Genomic DNA, 27,598 nt, shown 5'->3' on the forward strand with positions numbered 1-27,598 from the left:
CCTGCTAAAATCCCACTCTTAGCTGTCCCTCTGAACCTCAAGTCATTATTGGAAAATACTCTAGTCTTAAGTATTAAGAATGTCTCGGAAGGGTACCGCAATCAGAGTATTATGTTTTACACTTTAGGAAAGACACATGAACCTGAGTGGTGTGTTCAGTTAAGCAATACATCCAACGGAATAGGTATGTGTTCCAAGTCTGTATTTAACATTTCAAAGGGTATTACCTTCCACACCAGTAACATTATCATAGGTCATATGTGTAGTTACAAAAATCAATCCCTTAACAACACCATTAGTGAACTTACTACATACAGGAACACAACCTCTGGGATACTTGTGAGTAAACTTGTTAGTGCTGCATTTGAGGCTGGAACTGAGCCCCAACGTAGTTCTCTAAGAAGTTTTTCATTGGGAAACAATACATATGTATGCTGTGCTAAAATTTGTTACCCATGGATCCCCGCAGGAGTGAAAGGATGGTGTTATTTAGCACAGTTGGTACCAGTCATGTCAGCCCTAGGCCAGAATCAGGAACATCACATACAAGTTACTTCAAGTCCAGTACATAGGTTAACTTATAAATACAAGAGAGAAGCCCCACCTATGTTTTCTACTTCAGATAAGTCATGGACATGGTTTCCATCCTGGACAGGATGGGGCATAACCATGATGGACAAATTAAATAACTACACTAGTTTAATAAATGATGTTATGGAAAAAAACTCCCAAGATATAGGACTACTCAATGTCGAGCTCAAAGCAATTAGAAGACAACTAGAGTTACACGAATTAGCTATTGAAAGCATGAGTGCAGCTCTGACAGGTTTATGCGAAATGACCCAAGATTATGAATGTTGTACATGGTTTCACAATACCAGCCTGGAAATCCCAGACTACTATGATGTTATTAATCAACACCGAACACAGGTAAATGAATTAATGAAACAAGCAAGGGACATAGGTAATTATGGATGGAACCCCTTTTCTAGTTTGGGTTTAGGTGGAATGTTTTCATGGTTAAAGGACATAGTGATTATGATTATCATAGTACTATTGTTAGGATTGATAGGCTACTTGATTTTCAAGCTTATTCTACTTTGTATTAGCAAGTGTACTACACCAGACCAACCTTCTCACGCATATACACAATATCTGCAGCTTTATGTAAAAGAATATAACAAACGTAGCAAGAACCGTAGATTTCAGGAGGCTGCGGATCTGTAGAAGTCATTCCATGACTTAAGAGGGGGTTGAAAGGTTATGTTAAGCATCCATCTTGTTTCTGTCAGCCATCTTAATATTCACAAACTTCCATTTCACAATATGTACAGTTTGAACACCCCTTTAACTTCTCAGATAACTGTCTCAACATGAGATTCTTCTAACACATGTGTTCTCACACACTTATCTATAACCTTCACACTGTTTCTCAGCATCTTTTAGCTACAGAAGGAATTATGTATCTTTTCTTATATTAATTCAGCTAGCTTAGAACAAAGAACAATAGCGTTTTTGTCTTGACCAGCTGTAATCGTCTTGATGTCTACTGCGCATGTCTTATTCTGTATGACGTAAAATATACTATATCAATTGCTTTGTAACAACTCAATACAATTAGTTCTCGAAGGACGCCATGGTGTGTGTGTGGTTTTATTTGTCCTTTGAGAATTGATTCCAGATATATCTGAATTTATACAATACATTGGATCTAAGGTCTGAGAGGTTGAAGGGACCACCCTAGACACAGGATTAACCCTTACAACTATAACTCTTGGTAAAAAAAGCCATAAGAGTTAAAATGAGAGTTGCTTTCTGAGCATGCTCAGTTGTGTTGGCACCTAGTTGTAAAGAGACAGGGAATTTATCTCTTCTCAGATTTTTAATGACATTTCAGTATAGAAATTACTTTTCCACACAGTTTAAAAGCAGATTATCTTTAAACAATATGCCACATATTTCAGTACCATTTAGGCAATTATAGCATGCTCTAAACATTATTTCCATGTGCAATAGTCATGGTCCTAACAAGAGTCATGGTTTGGCTTTAGGCGACTAATGCCGCGTACACATGGTCGGACTTTCCGACAACAAAACCATGGATTTTTGTTCGAAGGGTGTTGGCTCCAACTTGTCTTGCATACACACGGTCACACAAATGTTGGCCAACAATTACGAATGTAGTGACGTACAAGACGTACCTGATATCTCCATTACGAACGATAGTTTTACAAGACCGAGTGCTTCTGGCTCGTTCTTGATTCCAAATATGCGTGTTTGTACTTTGGACTTTTGTCCGACGACTTGTATACACAAGATCGGAAAGTCTGACAATGAAAAATTTAAGAGCATGCTAGCCAACATTTGTTGGCGGAAAGTCTGCGAACAAATGTCTGATGGAGCATACACACGGTCGGACTTACCGCCAACAAGTTCACATCCAACATTTCCCATCGGAAAATTTGATCGTGTGTACGTGACATAAGAGTGGAGTGGTGAACCAACTCCTTAGAGAATAATAGATTTTTTTCTCCTCCAGCATTTTGGAGCTTTAAGCTTTAAGCTACAAAACGTTGAGGTGTGAATGGGGGAGAGAGAGAGAGAGAGAAGTGGAGAAAATGCTGTGTGCCTGGCTGTATGTGCACTAATCTGGGGCAAAAAGTATTAGTGTCACCAGTGGCTCATTTACGGGGTTTGCTACACTTCCTTGGCAGGGGTATTGGCTATATAGATAACTATACACTCACACAGCTACCAAGGACAGTGAGGGTGGACCCCAATGTGGTGTGGTTGCACCTTATTGATTGCCAGAGCAGATCCTCTATTTTTCCCTTTACAGCAACATTTATAAACAAGCACCAATAATTAGAAAAATCTGCTGGCCCCGTTGGCGTTTTTACACAAATGTAAATAAGTCAAGCTAAAAATAAGGATGTGTATTCCATCTGAGGCACAAACCAGTCATACAGGTGTAGTGGAATATCACCTGACACCTCTCCACCAGCTGAAATTTATAGGCCAAACAAATGACTGGGTGTGTGCCACTGCTGGCAAGTCACTTATGATTTAACACTGCCAGGGTAAATCTATAAAGAGATGCCTAACAATGGAGGGTGGAAATAGCTCAAGCTCTCCATCCAGGCCCCACAATGCTGCAGGTTTTGGCTAAAACTCATATAATGTTGTCTATACAGAAAGAGAAATTGCTGTAAATTCACCATCATCAAGCTGGTTGTCATAAACCCATAATACCCATCATACAATACAAGGGTCTCTCTTAGAAAGTTTTGTTTTATGAACCTCAATGTTTTTCACTCTTTACATATTTACTACTTAAATATTCACATGGCAAAAGGGAGGGGGAGCAGAACAGCATTATTTAGACAGTATGGGGGAAATGTACTAAAACTGAAGAGTTCGGTAAGTTTTCTCCGCATAGAAACCATTCCGCTTCCAGGTTTTATTATCAAAGCTTAATTAACCGCTTGCTGACCTGCTCACGCAGATATACTGCGGCAGGTTGGCAGCGTTGCGCAAATTGCCGTACCTGTACGTCGGATCGCGCCAGCGCAGTTGTGGGCGTGCGCCGCCACGCTCTCGCTTCATGCTGCATGCTGCAGGAGCGTGCCCGCAGGTCAGGCAGACTCATTGTGCGCCGACGACCCACTATCGCCTAGTACAGAAGCAGAACAGGAATCTGTGTAAACAAGTGGATCCCCGTTCTGACAGGAGACCTGACAGAGATCTAATGTTCCCAGTGATCGTGAACAGTGTCACTGCACCCCCCCCCTACAGTTAGAACACACATAGGGAACACAGTTAACCCCTCGATCGCCCCTAGTGTTAACCCCTTCCCCGCCAGTGTCATTTTTACATTGATCAGTGCATTTTTATAGAACTGATCAATGTAGTCAATGGTCCCCAAAAAGTGTAATTTGAGGGTCAGATTTGTCTGCCGCCATTACTAGTAAAAACAAAAAAATAAAAGTCCCTAAATCTATCACATAGTTTGTAGACACAATCAAATTTTGCACAAACCAATCAATATACGCCCATTGGGATTTTTTTTTAACCAAAAATATGTAGAAGAATATATATCGGCCTAAACTGATAAATACATTTTTTTGGGGGGATATGTTTTATTTATAGCAAACAGTTAAAAAAAAATTTTTTTAAAAATTGTCACTCTTTATTTGTTTATAGCGCAAAAAATAAAAACCCCAGAGGTGATTAAATACCACCAAAAGAAAGCTCTATTTGTGGGATTTTGTTTGGGTACAGCGCCGCAAGACTGCACATTTATCAGTTAAAGTGACGCAGTGCCGTATCGTAAAAAATGGCCTGGTCATTAAGGGGGCAAATCCTTACAGGGCTGAAGTGTTTAAACAAGCTAAAGTTAGAAGCTGGTTGGCTACCATGCACAGCTGGGCCAGATTCAGGCTGGGTTCACACCTATGCAAATTGGATTTGGGTTTTCCGCATCCAATTTGCATGCTAGGAGATTGTAACCTGCTCATCTGTGGGGGGTGCTTAATGCCATGTACACGACCAGACTTTTCGACAGCAAAGTTCAGACAGAACGAATCTCTCTGACAATTCGATCATGTGTGGGCTTCATTGCCCATCAGTGCAGTGTATCAATGCCCATCAGAGCATTGTATCATTACCCATCAGTGCAGCGTATCATTGGCCATCAGTGCAGCGTATCATTGGCCATCAGTGAAGCACATCATTGGCTATTAGTGCAGCATATCAGTATCCATCAATGCAGCCTATCATAGCCCATAAGTGAAGCCTCATCAGTGCCCAACAATGCATCAGGAAGGAATCAGGAGGATTTGCCAGCTGGATGAGACAGAGGGGATCTCCTGCTGAGACGCGGCTTGTATATGAATAGCCGCCGCTGTGAAATAAAGTCCTGCCTCCTAGACCGGCTGCTCTAATAGACAGCACACTGGTCCAATGCCATTCCAGGAGGCGGGACTTTGACAGCAGCCGGCTATTCATATACAAGCCGCGTCTCAGTGGGAGATCCCTGCTCTGTGTCATCCGGCTGCCCGATCCTCCGGACAGTTTCCTGGCTGATCGTTTCTGGCAGAAGTGGTCCGGCCTTTTGTACAGGAAATCAAAGTTGCCCGGGGCAGGGAGCCCCCCTCTGGGCAGCTCTGATGGCTGCACCGCTTCTGCCAGAAGCGATCAACAAGGAAACTGTCAGCCTAGTCCACCCCTGCTCCACACTCGCCAAATGCGAGCAGACGAGTGGAAATTTTGAGGGCTGCGTGTGTGGCTACCTCGCTCGGGGGCCCCCCCCATATGGACGCCCATGGCTTTGCCCCTCTGGGCAGCCTGCTGGTCACACTGCTTGGAGGTCAATGAAGTCCCAGATATAATTTAAGCTGGCTGGTCTATTTTCTAAAGTCTGGGATTTCTCTGTTGTGGTCTGGAGAAGCTCACTGGAGGATACCTGCTGAAGGCTGGCGAGAAGAGTGTCCAGTGGACCTGTGGTGTCATGAGTCTGTCTCCCCGAGTGCCCGGTGGATATCAGGAGGCAACTGACGATCCTGTAGCCTTGTAAGTACTCACCTAATCCTGTGTTCTAGAGACTGCATGCGGTTCTACAAAGAATCAATTCCTAGGCAATCTCCCACCAAGAGGTATCTCCACCCTGGGTCATTCACTGTGTAAATTTCTGCTTGAGCTATTGAGCTCTAAAGATACATTTTTTGTTTGTTTTGTTTTTTAAGGCAGTAAATCCAACCTTGAAAATATGTGAAGAGGAGCCCTTAGCCGCAACTACTGGCTGCATATGAAAGCACAAACCATCTATATGCAATATACCAGAGACCTGCCTTTAAAAAAAAAAAATGCTGTTAATATTTTATTTTGTAGTCCTGACTGTAATGAAAAAAGGAAAAGAGAAAAAACATTTGAAGTGAAACTGAAATTTAGAAATGATTCCATCTGTCATTCTTGAATATCAGTACTTGCAAAGTAATGACATATTACTAAATCCAGGGCACATCAATGTATGCCTTGCAAATATGTTGTTCCATTTACTAACTGCTTCCCTGCCTATAATTGCTCTACTAGCAGAGAAGCTATATAGACTCCAATAACAATTCGGGACTGGTATGGGAATTTTTAGTTACATCCCAGGGGAATAAGTGGGTGGATATGTTTATACTAAGCTACAGAAAGATAATAATACTAGACAGAAATAAATAATTAGCGATGATAAATATTGTTGTATTAGTAATGAGCGTAGGACATGGCGTTTTCCAGATGTGTTCTGATAGGTGGTTTCCTCTACTCTTCACGGAAAGACAAGTCCTCATTGTACACCTGGTCCTGGGGGATGACAAGCAAGCAGAAACACTACACAGACAAGCTGTGTTTGTAAAGGTGAAAACATATCAATCTCAGGTGACTTAAGTGACACATTTACTGTATATGATAAGATGATTGTTCACAGCTGTTGCTGCCGGAACCCACCTGTCCTACTACAATGAAATTCTAGTTATTCAGATGGATGAAAGTTCTGCCATATGTATGTAGCCCATTAATAGGAACCTACAGTGCCTTGAAAAAGTATTCATACCCCATGGAATTTTCCAAATTTTGTCATGTTACAACCAAAAATGTAAATATATGTAGCGCTGGCTCCTGACGAGCCGGCGCTATATGTTTTTTTTCTAAAGTTAATTTGCCTGAAACCACAATTGGGTTTCAGGACTCTTCTCTAAATTTCTGGTTTCAGTACCAGTCCGTCTGGGTTGCACTGGGTTCTCCTTGACCGCAGATGTCGCTGTCATCGCCGGCAAGAGTAGAAACGCAGTTTAGCTGGGTGTATTGAATGCCACTGTTCTCTCGGAACCAGCCCAGGGGGAGTGTTCTCCTGCTGTGCATTCTTGGAGGTGGTATTTAAGGTACCGACGCCACATGGTTCGGGGGGTTCTATCTTTGATTTTATGTCTGTTTGGTGCTGGTGGTCCTCCTGACCCAGCCCCATGGCCCTCCTGGCCTGGGGTTGCGGAACCATGCATTCCGAGTCTCGGGGCCGGCCGGCCCGAGGCAACGCAACTGCAGGGACAGGTCCGAGTGGATTTCAGGGCTTATTGATCCAAGGGTGGTCAGGTGCCATCTCATCTGAAGGGAGAGGCCCAGCAACTAAAGAACCCCAGGGGAGGACTCTTCAGGAGAAGGCCGTGCGCAAGGCTGGCTTCTCTGAAGGAGCCTTGAGGCTAAGTTGAAGGACACAACCTGGATCCACACTCATACGGTATCGCCGGATCGGCTGAGAGAACCTGGTACCGTATGATAGCTTTGTAAATTTATCCACGTCCCTCAGTAACGCTCAAGTGCACATCACATGTCTGTGGCAGAGACTTTATCAAGCACCCTACCAGCTGCTAGGCCTAGTGAGAGGAGGTCTATCCGGGGGTTGTAAAATCCAGCTGTGAAACGGTCTTTATTCTCTGGATCTACTGTAAGGACTTCCTTTACTTTTTGCAGTCTAAAGTACCTGAACTTATTCCTGATCCTCTACCCTTTATTGAGAGACTTTGTTTCTGTTACAAATAAATAACCCAAAAGAAGATTCAGTGTCAGTTTCCACATTCTTTGGGCCATCTACCACGGGAATCCCTAGACAAAGAAGCAAACAAGGAGGTAACGGTAAGCCCAATAAAACCAGCAGCTCCTTCAGGGGGTCGGTGCTACATATAGTTTATTGGGCTTTTACGTGATAGACTAACACAAAGTGGCACATAATTGTGCAGTGGAAGGAAAATGATAAATGGGTTTTACATTTTTTTACAAATAAATATTTGAAAAGTGTGGCATGCATTTGTATTCAGCCCCCCTGAATCAATACTTTGTAGAACCCCCTTTCCCTGCAATTACAGCTGCAAGTCTTTTTGGTAATGTCTCTACCAGCTTGACACATCTAAAGAGTGACATTTCTGCCCATTCTTCTTTGCAAAATAGCTCAAGCCCTATCAGATTGAATGGAGAGTGCCTGTGAACAGCAATTTTCAAGTCTTGCCACAGATTCTCAATTGGATTTAGGTCTGGACTTTGACTGGGCCATTCTAACACATGAATGTGCTTTGATCTAAACCATTCCATTGTAGCTATATACAGGCATACGCCACTTTTAAGTACACAATGGGGTTTATTTACTAAAGCTGGAAAATGCAAAATCAGGCTCACTTCTGCATAGAAACCAATGAGCTTCCAGGTTTTATTACCAAAGCTTAATTGAACAAGCTGGGGTTAGAATCTTATTGGTTTCTATGCAGAAGTGAGCCTGACTTTGCACTTTCCAGTTTTAGTAAATAAACCCCATTGTGTACTTAAAAGTGGGGTATGCCTATAGTTACATGTAGCGGCCATAACCCATTGCAGGGTGGCCTTTACTTAATGGGCTTACCGGTTACCTTCTCTTGGCCTGCTCCTCCGTGTCTAGGGGTTCCCAGGGCTGATACCCAACGACTTGTACATTGATACAGATGAATTCCTTTCAAAAAGGTTTATTTTGCAGTAGAACCTTCACAAACATAGTCTCTTAGGGAACAGAGGGCACGGGTGAAGAACTCAGGTACCTTGAACTGCAGGTTTCGCAAAGTCTCTATTTCCACCCAGATAGTAGCCACTCGCAGCTGGGTACTTCAAGGCTGAACAGATGTCTATCCAGAGATCATGGCAGTCAGCACGTTGACTCAAAACTTGAACAATCAACTGAAGATGAACAGGAACCTTTTTCCACCGTACCTGGAATGTTTTCCGCTTCCTCAATGGTACTGGAAAAGTGTGAATTTGTTAATATCCTTCCCAACTCAGTAACCAGGCACTTCTCAGGATGCCACTTGCCGGCCCTCCTCCGAAGAGTCCTCCCCCGGTCACTTTCACGAGCTGCGGTGTCCCTCCAAGCCGAGAGCACACCCAGACACTTTGAATCCTCCCTCAGTTACTGCGCCTCGGACCAGCCAGTTCCGAGACTCAGGAACAGACGGATCCCTATCCCAGACCAGACATGTCTATCAGGGGCCACTGACAGGAACATGTTGCGGGATGTTGAACACTCCGTGACCGGGACCCCTCACGGGGCTACCCCAGTCCTAGAACCAGAACAGACTACACGGGTCTCACAAACAACTCCGGAACCCCGAACACGTGACCCACACCTGCTTAAGTACCCCCTCCCAGACTCCTCAGTGGGCCCCGGCACTCCCGCTGATTGGCTCCGAGAGGGCCGATACCCAAACATCCAACCAGACTCGGTTCTGGCCTGTTATGTGTACCTCACCGTTCACATGACCAGGCAGAACTTTCAAACATAGCCTGGCCAGACTGGTGTTAAGGCTTACCTACACAATTAACCCTCAGAACCTTTATTGTCCTAAGACAAAAACTAAATTTACAATGCGTGTGACATTTGATTCCAAATGTCATCCACTACATACATATTATTTAAGGTACTTATATAGCACCAGCAGTGCTTTACATATATATATATATATATATATATATATATATATATATATATTCACATCCGTCCCTACCCTTAAGGAGCTTACAATCTAAGGTCCCTAACTCACATTCATATACTAGGGCCAATTTAGACAGAAGACGATTAACCTCCCAGCATGTCTTTGGCGTGTGGGAGGAAACTGGAGTACCCAGAGGAAATCCTCCCAGGCACAGGGAGAACATGCAAACTCCAGGCAGGTAGTGTCGTGGTTGGGATTCAAACCAGCGACCCTTTTTACTGCTAGGCAAGAGTCCTACCCACTACACCACTGTGCCACCCATAAGCAAAGTCCATCAAGTCCAACCTGTGTGTGTGTGCGCTTTTATGTCAATACTACATTGTATATCCGTGAATGTTGTGGTCGTTAAGGTGCCTATCTAATAGTTTTTTGAAATGATCTATGCTCCCTGCTGAAACCACTGCTTGTGCACGAGAATTCCACATTCTCACCGCTCTTTCTGTAAAGAACCCTCTACGCAGTTTTTGGTTAAATAGTTTTTCCTCTAAATTTAGTGCTCTAATTTTAGTGAATGGTCGCAAGTCTTTTTAAATACCTGCGTAAAGGTTTTATCCCTATTGTAGGGTCACCAGTATGGTATTTGTACATTGAAATCATATCCACTCTCAAGCGTCTCTTCTCCAGAGAGAATTATTGTTTTATCTCTGGAGTTAATTCTCTTTTTAAAGAGAATGCTGTTGCATGCCGTTGCTGAGCCTGTCATCTACTAGGACCCCCAGGTCCTTTTCCATCCTAGATTGCCCCAGAGGTTCTCCCCCTAGTGAGTAGATTGCATTCTTGTTTTTGCCACCTAAATGCATTATTTTACATTTTTCTACATTAAACCTCATTTGCCATGTAGTTGCCCTCCCATTAATTTGTTCAGATCTTCTTGCAAGGTTTCCACATCCTGCGGAGAAGCTATTGCCCTGCTTAGCTTAGTATTGTCCGCAAATACTGAGATTGAGCTGTTTATGCCATCCTCCAGGTCATTTATGAATAAATGAAATAGGATTGGTCCCAGGACAGAAACCTGGGGGACTCCACTTTCCACATTGTACCATTCCGAGTGCTCCTCATTTATCACTACCTTCTTAAAGTGGAGGGCCACCCTGAAAAAAAAATACATTAAAAATTTAAAAAAAAATCATTAAAAAAATAAATGAAAATTCTTTTTTTTTTTTAACTTACCAGAAATGCCTGTTGCTAGGCACATCATCCTAATCTGCCTCTTCCTCCTCCGCAGAGATCTTCTTTCTTCTCTCCTCCATGCGGCGTCTTCTGGGTAATGGGTCGCGATGTGTTCTGAGAACTGTGTGTCCCAGAACATAGCGCGCCCCATTCACAAAGCGATGCACGACTCGCGCATGCGCAGTAGGAAACGGGCAGTGAAGCCGCAAGGCTCCACTGCCTGTTTCCCTTCGTTGAAATGGCAGCGCCGGGACCCGAGAGCCAAGGGACGGGTCAGCCTCGGGTGGCCGACATCGCGGGCGCCCTGGACAGGTAAGTGTGTTTATTAAGTCAGCAGCTACAGAGTTTGCAGCTGCTGACTTTTAATTTTTTATTTTTTTAAACCGGCCCTCCTCTTTAACTCACCCTTGTAGACAATTTTCAATCAAGGTACTCACCCTTTGGTCCAATGCCGACAGACCTTAGCTTGTATAGTAAACGTTTGTGGGGAACTGTAATAAATGCCTTTGCAAAATCCAGATACACTATGTCTACGGGCCTTCCTTTATCTAGATGGCAGCTCACCTCCTCATAGAAGGCTAATCGTTCTTGCCAAACAAATCTATTTTTTATGAATCCATGCTGATTACTGGTAATGATACCATTTTCAATACTAAAATCTTGTATATAATCCCTTATCATCCCTTCCAGGAGCTTGCATACTATTGATGCTAGGCTAACTGGTCTGTAGTTCCCAGAAATATATCTTGGTTTTTTTTTGATTGGTGCTACATTGGCTTTTCGCCAATCAGCTGGCACCATACCAGTCAGTAGACTGTTCGAAAAAATTAGGAACAATGGTCTGGCAATTACTTGACTGAGTTCCTTAAGGACCCTCGGGTGCAAGCCATCTGGTCCTGGTGACTTATTTATGTTAAGTTTTTCAAGTCTGTTTCTGATTTTATCCTCTGTTAACCATGAGGGTGCTTCCTGTGACGTGTCATGAGGATAAAAATTGCAGTTTTGGTTACTGAAGCCCCCCCGTTTCCCTCGTGAAGACTGAGGAGAAGGATACATTCAAAACCGTCGCCATCTCTCCATCCTTTGTAACCAGAATCCAGCTCTGGCTGTATGTTTAGGGTCATTGTCCTGCTGGAAGGTGAACCTCTGCCCCAAGTCTTTTGCAAACTCTAACAGGTTTTCTTCTGAGATTGCCTTGTATTTGGCTCCATCCATCTTCCCATCAACTCTGACCAGCATCCCAGGCTTTGCTGAAGAAAAGCATCCCCACAACATAATGCTGCCACCACCATATTTCACGGTGGGGATGGTATGTTCAGGGTTATGTGCAGTGTTAGTTTTCCACCACATGTGGGGGTTATTTACGAAAGGCAAATCCACTTTGCACGGCAAGTGCACTTTCAAGTCGCTCTAAATCTAAGGGGTAAATCTAAAATGAGTGGAAGCTCTGCTGATTTTATCATCCAATCAAGTGCAAGCTAAAATTCTGTTTTTTATTTTCCTTGCATGTCCCCCCTCGCATCTACAGCAACTTTACTTTCAAGTGCACTTGCAGTGCAAAGAGGATTTTCCTTTAGTAAATACACTGCTTGGAGTGGCTGTCGGTATGTGGGACCGATGTCCTTTTTACTTGAGCCGGTAATCATTCGCCCCTGGTGCGGGGGGGGGGGTGCATCAGTGCCGCATCGCCTGGAGGGGGGGGTGCTGGTTCTTTGCCGCCCTCCCCCAGAAGAAAAACCCACCAGCTGCTACTACAGGGCATCAAGTGGTTAAGATCAGCAGAAAAAAGACTTTTTTCAATTTACTAAAATACCACATGGGCTATTTCTTTAAGTGATGTGGTATTTTATTAGTGAAAACTTGAGGTTTATTAATGCCGGTGTCCTTAAAGCGGAGTTCCAACTACAATCAATAATTTTTTTTTAACCTTTCACAAGCATTTCAAATGGCATTGTAACTGTCACGTCTTCTGTGAAATATGTCCCCTGATGTCTGGTTTCATCTGTAAAAAGAATATTGATAACGGTGTTCTGGCCGTTTTCATTTTGCTTGTGGGCATGTGAATCCCACAAGCATCCTGTTCCTGGATACGGTGCTGCTGCTGGACCAGCATACACCGCCCATTCTCTCCCCGATCTAGCGCATGCGCATTCTGTCATCATGGCGCCGTCAACTACTCAGGTTGCCATCACAACGGGCGTCGGTATCGGAAGTGCACGCCCCGTTGTGATGGCAACAAAGCCCTTGGCGCTGCCCACTGACTCCTGGGAAATGATGACACACATCTCCCTGGAGCAGTAGTGAGCAGAGGCACGGAGGGAAGTGATGTCAGGAGACAAGGTGATGAAGGAGGAAGATTTCAATGGACCGCATAGCAACAGGCAAAAAGAGGTAAGTAAAAAAAAAATTAAAAATGGTCTCCAAATATTATTTTTTTTATATTATTTCATGCACATTAATGACATTTGTTTTTTGGGTGGAACTGCACTTTAACAACCAGGGAATATCTGAATAACTCATTGTGAAGGAGCATGCATGGGCATGCTCGGATAAAAATCTGGTATGGATTTTGTGAGCCCTATGCCATTAAAAATAAAAATTGGTGTGGGGTCCCCCTCAAAATCTATACCAGACCTTGTGTGTGTATATATATATAAAAAGAGTAGTGGTGCGCTGATTTAAATATTCATAAAATACATAAATATGCAAAGAAATATTCTAAGACGATATTATCAAATAAAGAAAATGTGAAACTTAAAAAGAAATATATGGCAAATATTTGGGTAGCCAAAACGAAAACTATATAAAAAAGGCCTGCGTGCTGGAAAATCTCTGATGGATAAAAATGTGAACCTAAAGTGTCAACAGTGCATAAATTAGGAATGTGCAATAAATATTAGTGATATACAATAATACAAGTACTTAATAAAATAAAATAAATTCATAAAGAAAGATCAATGTCCAAAACCGGCATAAATATGTTCGAAAGTGCAAAGTGCTTTTATGGTAAGTGTCCAGAATCCAAAAAGTGCTTTGGTGCCTGTAAACATCAATCAGCAAGGAGTGATAAGTGTCCTGTGCGGTCCTGCGTGCTAAGTAGATGGATGTCCCCTTACCTTACCGCTGTAAGGTTACAGCGTGGATATGTATGTCTTTATGGTCCCCTTTAGATTTCCTATGATGAACCCTCAGATCTTGATAAGTGTGGTTTCCTGCCTAATTTTGGCAGCGTGAGGTCCCTTTAAGGATGGCCTGGGGATGCTCAGGTTGGGTGGGGTGGGATGGTTTCACCAGATTAATACATGGAATGGCACAAGCAAAGAGGGGGAATACCTCATGGTGTAGTAGTTTTATACATATATTTATTGGTTTAAAACAAGGATTTTTAAAATCAGTACTCACAAACAAAGAGACAAGGCAAATGGTGTACAAACGAGCAGCGAGCTCGATCGGAACATCACTACCGGCAGCAGTCCCGACGCATGTTCGTCACGGGTCACGTGACTTCATCAGGGGATGACTGATGCCAGTAAAGGGAGTCTTTTATATGGTAGTGTAGCGGCCATAATCGTGGAGTCCCGATCGACGGAAATTACGTAACGGCCATATTGCAATGGTGCTGGCCACCAGAAATAAGTATTTTATGAATATTTAAATCAGTGCACCACTACTCTTTTTATATTTTGCTTGTGTGGGTTCAGATATTTCCCTTCAGTGTGTGCAGCTGTATGTTAGTTTAGAACCTCCCCTTTTTGGCGCAGGAATACCTTTTTCTATTTTTCCATTGTATATATATAGGTGAGGTGATGGCTAGTTACCGTCCTTTATTGGATGGCTTTTCATCAGGGGGGATGGGAGGATTGAATTGATAAATAAACATAATTATGACATTTCTCAATAAATCTTCTTCCCCCTCTTAAATCTCGAGACTATTTCTAATTGTAGTATCATCTACAATTCTGGAATATTTCTATTTGCATAGTTTTTCATATCTGTGGATGCGTAGCGATGCTTTTGCATATAAACATTTTTCCTTTGCTAATGATATTTCCTCCTTCTGGTCTTATCATATCTTTTTCTGATTCTCTATGTACAAAATACTGTCTATAATGGGTGATAGGATATGTACCTCCTTGCAACATGGGCTCTCTGTGCTTTCCTCCTTTTTCTTCCCTGTTATACACTGGACAATTAGCGATTTGATTTTGATGGCTTCCCACATGGGCTGGATGTTCTCCTCCCACCGCACAAAGGGGGATACCACGCCTCCTTAGTATGGACCCTTGCATTACACAGCATTGGCGTTGGCCGCCCCCCTTTGGGTTGTCCCGCCCATTGCCAAGACACTGAGGTTGTGCTTCCGGGTGGGGCGGCGCACACTGAGATTAGCAACATTCCAGGTATGTAGGGTTATACATATATTATATGATATATACCAAGTGTTGTATGACATACAAGATTTATGTGTGAGATCTACCATTTCATTATATTTCTTTTTAGGCCCCTTTCCAGGTGGACCTCTGTGGGGTCATTTTCTGTCCTGAGGGGTGACTGCTTTTCACCTTGCTATAGGACCCACTGTAGATCTTTTATTTTTTACTCATGCATGAAATCACAAGATGCCAATGGTATGTGATACTTATTATGACCCATACACACGGTCGGACATTCCGACCACAAAATCCGTCTGATTTTTTTCTGACGAATTTTGGCTGAAACTTGTGTTGCATACACACGGTTGCATAAAGTTGTCGGAAAATCCAATTGTTCGGAACAAGGTGACAAAACGAAACGTACGACGGGTACTACGTAGAGGCCAGTAGCCAATAGCTTTTGTCTCCAAATTTTTTCTGAGCATGCTTGGCACTTTGTGCCTCGGAATTCTCTACACGCGATCAGAAAAGGTCTGATCAGATTTTGTTGTCGGAAAATTTTAGATCCAGCTCTCAAACATTTTCCGTTGTAATTCCGACAGAAAAAGCCCACACAGGATCTGATTTTTTGACAACAGAATCCGATTTTTCCATCGGAATTTCCGACCGTGTGTATGGGGCATTATTGTTGAATACATTGTGGTCTTCAGTCATGTTTAACCTTTATGTTCTCTATAATACTATATGCTCTGTTTGTATAAACCCCTGAAGAAAGGCGTTCAAGCCAGAAACGTTGCCGTACACCAGAAATGTCATAAATATCTGTACATGTTATACAATGATTCGTGCATTCTCATCTGTCTTTGCATAGACAATTTTATTGTACTGTATTCTATTTTTATAATAAAGGCTGTATTTTTTTTTTATATTAATTGGTGGTCTTGTCACCTTTAAAGTCCCGTATTTCCTAAGGGGGTTGTTCTTTTGTATCGACACTTTGGGATGCGGTGATAGAACATCTGGTTCTGTGGATGTTGAAATCTTTTTTTCGGTGGTGGTGTAATGGTTTGGTGGATATTCTTCTTGGCACACTTTGGGCCCCAAATGAGCATCATTTAAATGCCACGGCCTACACCTGAGTATTGTTGCTGGCCATGTCCATCCCTTTATGACTACAGTGTACCCATTTTCTGATGGCTCCTTCCAGCAGGATAATGCACCATGTCACAAAGCTCCAATCATCTCACCACTGGTTTCTTGAACATGACAATGAGGTCACTGCACTCCAATGGCCTCCACACTCACCAGATCTCAATCCAATAGAGCATCTTTGGAATGTGGTGAAATGGGAGATTCACATCATGGATGTGCAGCCAACAAATCTGCAGCAACTGTCATTATGGACCAAAATCTCTGAGGAATATTTCCAACACCTTGTTGAATCTATGCCATAAAAAATTAAGGCGGTTCTGAAGGCAAAAGGGGGTTCAGCGTGGTACTAGCAAGGTGTACCTAATAAAGTCGCTGGTGAGGGGCCAGGCTGAAGTTATCTAGCCGGACTTAATTTTCTGACTAAAGGATCTGCTGTATTAAAACTCTTTCAAAGTGTTAGTAGTAATATTTATCATTTTTTCCCACAGTCACCAGATTCTATCAAGTTTCAGAGCAATAGGTGTGTGTGAGAAAATGATGACAGCTGTTAGAACTGTCACTTGACACAAGAGTTCCTTCCTTTTAGCAGTTTGGATCACATGACATTTTTTCAGACTCTGTCTTTTAATTCAATCTTATTTTGAGTTTTACAGAAAGTAGAAGAAAGAAAAGACGTTGTCCAATTGAAGGGATATTTGAAGTTACATAACTACATAACATAATGGGAACAGGTTCAGTACAGTAAGCACATAGCTTTACATAGCTTCCTTGCTTCCTTGTCAACTTATTTTCAGCAGAAGGAATGCAGAAATTAGATTTATTATATATCACATTCAAAAATACATGTCCATGAAACCAAAATAATAGACATCTACCTAGTTAGCCTCCAAGATCTTGTAAAAGTAAACTGTTGAAGTAAGGCCTATTTCCGAATAGGATGACATTTAAATTACACTATATTACCAAAAGTATTGGGACATCTGCCTTTACATGCACATGAACTTTAATGTCATCCCAGTCTTAACCACTTTAAGGCCGGGCCTCTTTTTTAGATGTGTTGTTTACAAGTTAAAAACAGTTGTTTTTTTTTGCTAGAAAATTACTTAGAACCCCCAAAGATTATAAAAATGTTTTCTAACATCCTAGAGAATAAAATGGCGGTCGTTGCAATACTTTCTGTCACACCGTATTTGCGCAGCGGTCTTACAAGCCCACTTTTTTTTTTAAATACACTTTTTTGAGATAAAAAATAAGACAGCGGTAAAGTTAGCCCATTTTTTTTATATTGTGAAAGATAATGTTACGCCGAGTAAATTGATAGCAAACATGTCATGGTTCAAAATTGCGCCTGCTCGTGGAATGGCAACAAACTTATACCCTTAAAAATCTCCATAGGAGACATTTAAAAATTTTTACAGGTTGCATGTTTTGCGTTAAAGAGGAGGTCTATGGCTAGAATTATTGCTCTTGGTCTACCGATCACGGCGATACCTCACATGTGTGGTTGAACACTGGTTTCATATGCGGGCGCTACTCACGTATGTTTTCACTTCTGCGCGCGAGCTTGGGGCGACGGGGCGGGTTTGAAAAAAACAAAACAATTATTATTTATTTTACCTTTTACTTTTTATTTTTACACTGTTTAAAAAAAAAATCTGACCCCAGATGACATCTTCTACGACGAAACGCGTCAGAACTCTGCTGCAATTGTGTTTTATCCTGTTAAGCGCTTAAACCACTGTACACATGTGAGTTTTGTACTTTTTATCTTATTTGTTTCTATAAAAACGGAATTACGCTATTTTTGGTCCCTGTTTTTTTCTTCGTATGATCTTAACATGCCTATGGGTATATCTGGCTGGAGTCAAAATATCTCTCAACGTATGAAGTGATTTTCTACATTCGAGGTCCCTCCGGATAACTGGTTGCTGGGTGAATCTGCACATAGTTGCAAAAGCTTGTATGATCCCCCAAATGTAAATTTGTGAGGATCCAATAACTCCGGTAAGCCTTCAATTCGCCTGGTGACGGGAATTTCACGAGACTAATGCATGAGCCTTTTTGAAAGGAGGTGTAATATATTTCCTACACACTTGTGGATTATATAAAGACACCATACACTAAGGACTCTGTTTTTTCTATTGGGACTTTGTTTTTTCCCCCTTTTTTCCTTTTTTTGGTAAAACCTTTTTTGAATCACTTATATATGCAATCTATGTAAAAAATGTATGTGTTATGAGCACTATTTTATAGTGGGATTTTTTTCACTGTAACTTTACACCTATAAGTAAGATTAAGGATATTTGATATTGGAAGTTGTGAGAAGCGCTACACTTTTTTATAACATTAAAAAAAAAATCTGTCACTTTTATTCCTATTACAAGGGATGTAAACATTCCTTGTAATAGAAAAAAAGCATGACAGGACCTCTTAAATATGAGATCTGGGGTCAAAAAGACCTCAGATCTCATATTTACACTAAAATGCAATACAAAAAAAAAATAATAATAATAATTTTGTCATTTATTTAAAAAGTTAAAAAAATAAAATGCCCCTTTAAGAACTATAGCTCATAACATCACTTCCGCCATGCAGTGTCATGGAGATGGGTGGCCATCTTCCCCCTGCTCATCTCCATGTCAGCCCAGGGGACAGATGCAATCAGCTTCCGGTAAGTGGCAGAGGGCACTAGATCGCGGCGGGAGGGGGGCCCCTCTCCTGACATAGATAAAAGTGATCTTTCGGCAAATCCGCCACAGAGATCACGTTTATCTTGTACCAGACCACCAGCCGAACACGGGGATACTGGGGTTATGGCAGCTAGCTGCTACCATAACAACGATATCCATCCTCAAATTAGGGACGTACACAGTCCGGAAGTAGTTAAGCCCCGTACACAGGATCAGATTTTCCGTTGGGAAATGTGTGATGACAGGCTGTTGGCGTAAAATCCGACCATTTGTACGCTCCATCGGACAATTGTTGTCAGATTTTCTGTGGACAAATGTTGGATGGCAGGTTTTAAATTTTCCGCAGACAAAGGTGTGTTCTCAGATTTTCCAAGCGTGTGTACACAAGTCTGTCGGACAAAAGTGAAAAGTACAAACACGCATGCTCGCAAGCAGAAGCAGTCGGTCTTGTAAACTAGCGTTCGTAATGGAGAATTAACATTCGTGACGCAGCAAATTATGAAATCTCCAATTGCAGCGCACACTTCTCTTCTGTAATGGGATAATAATGAAGCTGCTTTGCTGACGATACTGATGGAGTTATTGCAAACTAATTTTCAAAGGCTTTTTTTTGTGATATCAAGAATAAAATTATTATGCTTTTTTTTTTTTTTTATTTGGGCAAGTTACCACAACACCATTATCCCGTAGTTTATAAGATCAAAGATACAGCTATGTTGGTGTCCCTTGTCAATTTTACATTGAATTTTTTTAAATGTAACTGCCTACTCCCAAACTGTCTATGAAGTAAAACACATAGCCAAGTATTATTCTACACAATTTTTTTATTGTGCATTAAAAAAAGAAAACAAATAAAATTAGACATGCTATCTGCCAATAGAACCAAAAAGTGCATTCTATGCATCCAAAAATATAGAAAATATACCAAATCTAATCATTATTCAACCAAATAATAAGGTCAAAGCAATAACTCCAAGGCCAATAATAAATAAAACATTGTCTCCTCCGATTCCGCAACATGTCTGGTTGATGAACGGCCACTCAGAAGGGTACTGAAAAACACAAAATGAAAAGCGTGAAATGAAAAGCTTGAATCAACACTCACCAAACTTCTACTAACACGAAACTAGCAGAAGGAGCCCAAAGCATGGCGCTAAAGAGCTGATTAACAATGTAGTGTGTCACTATGTTTGTATTTGTTGGCCAACAATTGTGTAGCTGTGTGTATGCAAGACAAGTTTGGGCCAACACCCTTCATATAAAAGTCCACGGTTTTGTTGGTCATCAATCCGATCATGTTTACGAGGCTTTAATGCATCAGCATACCAAGACATTTTGAACAAATTTTATGCTCCCAACATTGTGGGAACATTGTAGAAAAAAGAATGTGGCCGCACACTGGAACGAGAAGTTTTCTTGACAGAAATCTTTATTGTCATATGCCAGACAGATGATACAAGACCAAGGTTAACGTTTCACATGGACATATCATGCTAGTTCACAACATTGGTAAAGGTAATGTAGAACACAGACTGATAAAAACACTGATGACAGAGACCAATGGAATATGGAAGCTATATGGACATAACATATATACAGTATCTCACAAAAGTGAGTACATAACTCACATTTTTGTAAATATTTTATTATAGCTTTTCATGTGATAACACTGAAGAAATTACGCTTTGCTACAATGTAAAGTAGTGAGTGTACAGCTTGTATAACAGTGTAAATTTGCTGTCCCCTCAAAATAACTCAACACACAGCCATTATTGTCTAAACCTCTGGCAACAAGAATGAGTACACCCCTAAGTGAAAATGTCCAAATTGGGCCCAATTAGTAATTTTCCCTCCCCGGTGTGTTATGTGACTTGTTAGTGTTACAAGGTCTCAGGTGTGAATGGGGAGAAGGTGTGTTAAATTTGGTGTTATTGCTCTCACTCACTCATACTGGTCGCTGAAAGTTCAACATGGCACCTCAGAACTTTCTGAGGGTCTGAAAAAAAGAATTGTTTCTCTACAAAAAGATGGCATAGGCTATAGGAAGATTACAAAGACCCTGAAACTGAGCTGCATCTTGGTGGCCAAGACCAGACAGCGGTTTACCAGGACAGGTTACACTCAGAACAGGCCTCGCCATGGTCAACCAAAGGAGTTGAGTGCACGTGCTCAGCGTCATATCCAGAGGTTCCGATCCAAATTCTAATTGTTCTGAAAAGTTGGAATTAGTTAGAAAAAGACTAAAGAATACTCATTTTAATGGATTTCAAGGCAAATTCGTTACTATTCCTTACTATTTCATTTGGAGATTCGTATACACCTGAGTCTCTGAACAACTAAAAAGTTGTCCGGACCAAAAAAAAAAAATTGCACTACTAGTGTGCAGTCATGTTGGAACAGGAAGGGGCCAACATGACTGCACACTGTGTGATTCGAATTCTGTGTGAACAAATAGCTGGCTGTTAAGCAGCGGGCCGGTGGGCCATCATGGCTCAGCTTTATCCAGGGGATTCTGCCCAAAGATCCAGATCTTGAATGAAGATGAGAGGCAAAAAGTTGACCAACTCATACATTTCTGTGATCTATCATTTTCCTGAGATAACAGATGTTCCAGGTCCTGTAAAATCTTTTTTTTTTTTAAATGTTTGCTTTGATACTTAGGCCCCCCATATACTTTTTATGCCCAATAACTTGCATATTAGCCTTCAAAAGGGGGACTTTTGATTTTTCAGGTTCGGGTCCCATAGGCTTTATTAGAGTATGTGGCTTGGGTTTGAACTATTTACATGTTCGGGAGTTCTTGTGCAAACGGAACCAGGGGGTGTCCAGCCCAACTCCACATATTGTATTGTGAAAGTCAACTCCTGAAGTAGGGCCTACTTCCGAATAGGATGACACTTAAAATAGCTATTCCGAATGATCCACAACTATGGTGAGATAGGACTAATGAAACAGAGAGCTCAAAGAGCTAAGATAGATATGATAATAGCAGTAGCAGGGGATGAGAATAAAAAATAAAAAACAAAAGAGGATGTATGGGAAGGATTTCTCCATCATGGCTTGGTCTCATTCATGGGATGCTGCTCAGAGTTCCAGATCTTGAATGAAGATGAGAGGTCAAAAGTTGACCAACTCATAAATTGCTCTGATCTATAATTTTCCTAAGCTATCAGATCTTCCAGGTTTCTGCCTATTCTTCCAAATATTGGAATGATTTAACTGGTATTGCAAATCAAGCAGAGTGAAATCTCAAACCAGCTCATTTATTTTTCCACTTGAACCAACAGGACCTTTCCATTGCTGGGGCAAGCAACAACCTGGTGTGTGGTTTAACCCACCAAACCCTATTTGGCACATACATTTTTGGGTGTGGGTGGATTTATTTTGTAAGGTATACAGTGGCGTAACTAGAACCTTCAGGGCCCCGATGCAAGAAACCATGAAGGGCCCCCCTGAACCCCAGCCAGGGCCCTTCCCTCCGAGTCCGGCGGTGGAACTTCAGGGCGTGGTCACAGGTATGACCTTTGTGAGCTCTGTAGTTCCACCACTGGTATCAGTAGTTTTTTTTTATTATTTTTATTTTATTTTTAGGTGACCCATTGGGGGGCTGTCCCTAGGCAGGATGGGGTCCCCGCCCCCAGAAGAGATGAGGTCCTTTTCTCCAGGGCAGATGAAGTTACTTCCCCCAGGTGAGAAGGGGTTCCTGTCCCCACGTAAGAAGGGGTCCCTGTCCCCAGGGGGAGATGGAGGGGGTATGTAATGGTGTGTGGGGGATGGGGTCCTCTCACTCACCATGACCAAGCTGTAGAGGGCACAGGTCATGCGGGGAATGCACAACTGAAGAGCAGCCAGTGTGATAGTCGAGCATGGAGCTCTGCTAGTCACCCTCCAGCCACCCGTGTGCATGGTGCTATGCTGCTGCCAGCCATATGTAGAGGGGGCTGCATGGGCCCCTTGCATCACAGGGCCCGGTTGCGGTCGCGACTGCTGCACCCCCTATAGTTACGCCCCTGAAGGTATATCTGATGCCAATATTTTTTGTTTTGTGGTTTTGGATAGACAATGATTCAAATGACAATGATTCAAACCCCTTCAGCTTTTGTTGTCAATTAGGATGGTTTCCCTTCACTTCCCATGTTGTAGATATAACAGGCAGCGAAATCCTCCAAACTGAGGATTTTTTTCTTAAATACAGTAATTGTCAAGGCAAAAAATATTCCCAATTTTTTCTTAACTATATTTGAAATTTCAGATTTATGATCACTTTCAGTCGTTGTCACAGTGTTCACCAAGACAAATAGAGAGGGTGAAAGTCTCCAGTGGGGACACACAGACGACAATAAAAACCTGACATAGGTTCTAATCCTTTCCTTCTGTATGCTAATTAAAAAAAAAAGTTCAAGCTTAATATATGCTTGAAGGTCACCCTATCTATACGTTAAACTTGGCATGATGACCAGTTTGTAGAACGGAATACAAGCTTCAGTTATCACACAAGGCTAGTGTAGTTGTTTGGCCTCTTATATTTTGTGTTGGGTGACACAATGCAATATCCTTAACTATAGTCTTTATAGCAACATACATAATTGTGCTGCTTGACCTTTCCTAAAATAGATTCCTTCTTTTCTCTGTGACTTCCCCACCCTTCCTTCCATTCATTCTATTTTCCTCCTTTAACCCGAAGCAGGATTCACTGACCTTGTTCCCTCAAGGCCCAGTCAAGAAATAATATGGAGGACTGGATTCTGTTTAGTACATTAAAGGTTTTGTATGTTTAGGTTGGAACCACATTTGTGCTTTCTACACCTACATTGAGTGTTAAAATGCACATACCTTTTCCATTGCAGTAATTGGAAATGCATCAAAATGCATGTCAATGTGCATAAAAGGGGCGTCAATGCACGCGAATGCACACTGTTGTTTGCAAAAGTTCTGATGTGCATATCCACGCATGGGAGTTAAGTCACCCTGATGCAGTCAAGATGGTCGAAGATCCCAAACCCTGAAGAAGACTGGGAAAAGATGTTGATGCCAAGTGAGGGAGCTTGCGGATATTACAATGCTGGAGGGGAGGTGAGTAAAGATTTTCTTCAGGCCCTTGGCAAGGGCATTGAAAGTGTGTTCAAACGCATGGTAATAAATGTATGAAAAATGAATCTATCAAAAACAAACAACTATGGTTCTGGCCTTACGCACCTATTCAATGAAAAGAGCAAAGCTTGTACCCATTGCAACTAATCAAAATACATCATGTACTGTTCTGTCTTCATTAATGGGTACCTGTGAATGTAGAAATATGGGAGCTGATATTACACATTTAAAGGTTTTAATTCTGACCCTGGACTTGCTACCTGCTAAGCCACTGAGCTGGAACAAGCATACAGCCAGGGATGTCTAATAAATATAAGCAGAAAAGTCAGTGCTACTACCCATACACCACATAGATAGCAGAGCTCCCAGTGCTCGATCCAGTCACTGGCTGAGTTAAGTAATGTAGAAAAAATGTGAGCTGCACTTTGGTTGTTGTCTTCATTCTATTGAAAAGCCACAGTGAACAAATACAGATTAAGTCAGATGACGCGTTTCAGCCTATAAGGCCTTAGTCATAACCACATTACAGACATAAAACATTACATAATAATCCAGGAATGAGGAAAAAAAACAGAAGAGAGAAAGGCAAAGAGACATACCTGGATTATTATTTTCATCTTTTTTTTAATTTAATTTTTTGAATTTTATGGTGTGCTTCTTTATGCATATGTCTATACGTGTATAAATGTATGCACATGTGTGCACATGCGTGTGCTTACATACATGTGCATATTGTCACTACAAGGTGTGTAAAAATTAGTGGCATACACACTATATGTATTGCAGCTGATTATCTTTTTTGGATAATTGCCTGCGGTCAATTAAGACAATCAATGAATGGAGCCTGTGATCTTTAGAGCTACTATTTATTTCAAAGTTTTATGCCTGTAATATGGTTATGACTAAGGCCTTATAGGCTGAAACGTGTCAACTGACTTAATCTGAGTTTGTTCACTGTAGCTATTCAATCAAATGAAGAAATTTTAAGAGCAACAACCAGAGTGCGGATCACATTTTTTCTACATGTCTAATAAATGCCTGAACTACAATTCCACATCCATGGTCTAGGCCTCCAAACTTTTCAGTACGAAGGCAACAGTGTAAATTTACAAATATTTCTTTAAATTAATGAATCAAAATTAAATGAATGAATAAACACCCCAACGTTTGCTACCATGGTATCCATGTCAATCACTTACAATATATTTTTTGTCAGCATACACCACCCTGGGACATTCATTGCATATAAACATTTAACTTATTCTGGCACTTGATATTGGAGCACCAGAGGAAAGCCTGCTGAGCCTTGAATGTCCCCTTATGTTAATTGTGGTGGTATACCCATGGATAGCATGTAATGAGTCAAGGAAGTAAAACACAATTGAAAGATTGGCTTAATAGACACGCATAGATGAACACAGGCTGTGAGGTTTTTACATAGATAAGTGCAAATTATCAAACATGCTACTGTATGTACACCCCAGGCTGCAGACAGAATTATCCCCTGTACACACGGTTTTCCGATGGAAAATGTCCGATCGGACTGTGTTGTCGGAAAATCCTATCGTGTGTGGGCTCCATCAGACTTTTTCCGACATACAAAGTTTGAGAGCAGAATCTAAAATTTTCTGACAACAAAATCCGATCATTTAAATTCCAATCGTGTGTAGACAATTCCGACGGACGTGCCACGCATGCTCAGAATAAATTACCACACGAAAGCTATTGACTACTGGCCCGTTTATAGTCCTGTCTTACGTGTTCTACGTCACCGCGTTTAGAACAATCGGATTTTCCAACAACTTTGTGCAACCGCGTGTATGCAAGACAAGTTTGAGCCAACATCCGTTGGAAAAAAATCTGATGGATTTTGTTCTTGGAATGTCCGACCGCGTGTATGGGGCATAACACTTCGTAGAAGCTAATCACCTATCTGCACAAGGCAGAAAAGAAAACTCAGTCTTTAGAAAATAGAAGCCAGATGCTGAAGATGGCAGAGAAAGCTGGAAGAACTCTATCTTATCTGTTGGATCCAGCTGAAGGAAGTCTTGGTACTGTTGTTGGTTCTCCAATGGCTTCCATTGATGTTTTCCTATTCAAGCCTTGTGTAATTGCTTGATCCTCCGAGGAACTATTGTTTAGTCCACAAAGTCTGCCCAGATGCCTCCAGAAGTGGTGACACTTTGGTCATAATTCCAAGAGAACATGACTCCAATCTGCCTAAACCTATGACTTGCCCTATTTTCATACAAATTCCATGTATCCCTCTGCCCTTTGTGTCTCTTCATCCTCATACCCAGCCTTCAGCTCTTCCTCCATTAAATGTCGCTAACGATGACAGGGTGACAAGTCCCCATGACTGCAGGGGACCCCTTCCATATTTGGCCACTTCCCATCTATAAATAAGGGGGGCCTTTTACCCTGTTTAAAAATGTATCACACTGGCAATTGGGGTTGGGGGTGGGGTTAAAAACACTTGCAGCTCAGTCACTTTTTTAGCACTCCCCAACTGCCCCCCTCTTAAACTGCAAAGACAGCGGGTGGGTGTGTTCTCATGCAGTGATCATTATGCTTTGCTTCGTGCCCACAGCAAAATCTATCCCTCTTGCCACGTGTAGGCAGGTGCTGTCTGTATTCTCCACTGCAGGTGGCGAAGCCGCAATGCAGATGGAAGAGGACGTCGTGAGGAATTTGGTTCCTCTATGACTTTCTGTGGTCACTAGGGAGACGTTGGCACCCCATGTGACCTCGGTGGCCATCTTGGGTCAGGGAAGAGTCTATTTAAGACTCCGACTCCTGGGTTAGGCGCACTTTATGTTAGTGCATAGTGTAGGGGCAGTTTCTCTGTTAGGCAGGGAAAGGTTCCTGAGGAGTAGGGAAAGTGCAGGATCTACAGCATCTCCTCTCAGGAAGCCTTCTGTTTGGGTGTGGACCATCCAGGCTGCATTCCCGATCCTTGCTGCATAAGCTGTCGGCATCATTGCAAGTTCACAATCCATTGCTACTGTTTGTAAGTGGCTTTGGTCGGCTGTGCCTACCCGCCGGGGCCTCCGAGTGTAGTCTTTGCCACAGGCAAACCACACTACACCCGTCCAAGATGCATTAGGCAAGCAGTACAGCCAACCGAACTGGACCTGTTCAAGTGAACGGGGATGCACCGCAAAAACTCTCTGCAACCATGTGTAATGTTGGTGAACCATTTTCAGTGTTAAAACAGGCAGCGGAGAGTCATTGTATCTTCTTCACACCGTCTGCCAAACATCTCTGAAAAGCAATTTCAGAAGCGCAGCAGTTTAGCCATGGGTCTAACTGAGAATTTGTGTAGGTTTATAAAATATTTGCTTATGTCCACATATTGTCTATTTATTTTACCTTGGGCTTCAGAGTTTCCTGTTGAGGGTCTCAAGTCAGTATCCCAAAGATAGGGTGGGACGTTTTATTGCTGGATGGAACTGCATTGTGGACAATAGCCGATTTGTGTTTACAACAAACAAAAGCAAGCCAATGGCTGAGACCAGCTTCACGTGGACTTGACATCACATATCATTTTTCCATGCAAAGTACAGCCTCT

Source organism: Lithobates pipiens, unplaced genomic scaffold, assembly GCF_037356315.1.
Source record: "Lithobates pipiens isolate NorthernLeopardFrog02 unplaced genomic scaffold, aLitPip1_a1.2 Scaffold_13, whole genome shotgun sequence".
NCBI lineage: Eukaryota > Metazoa > Chordata > Amphibia > Anura > Ranidae > Lithobates > Lithobates pipiens.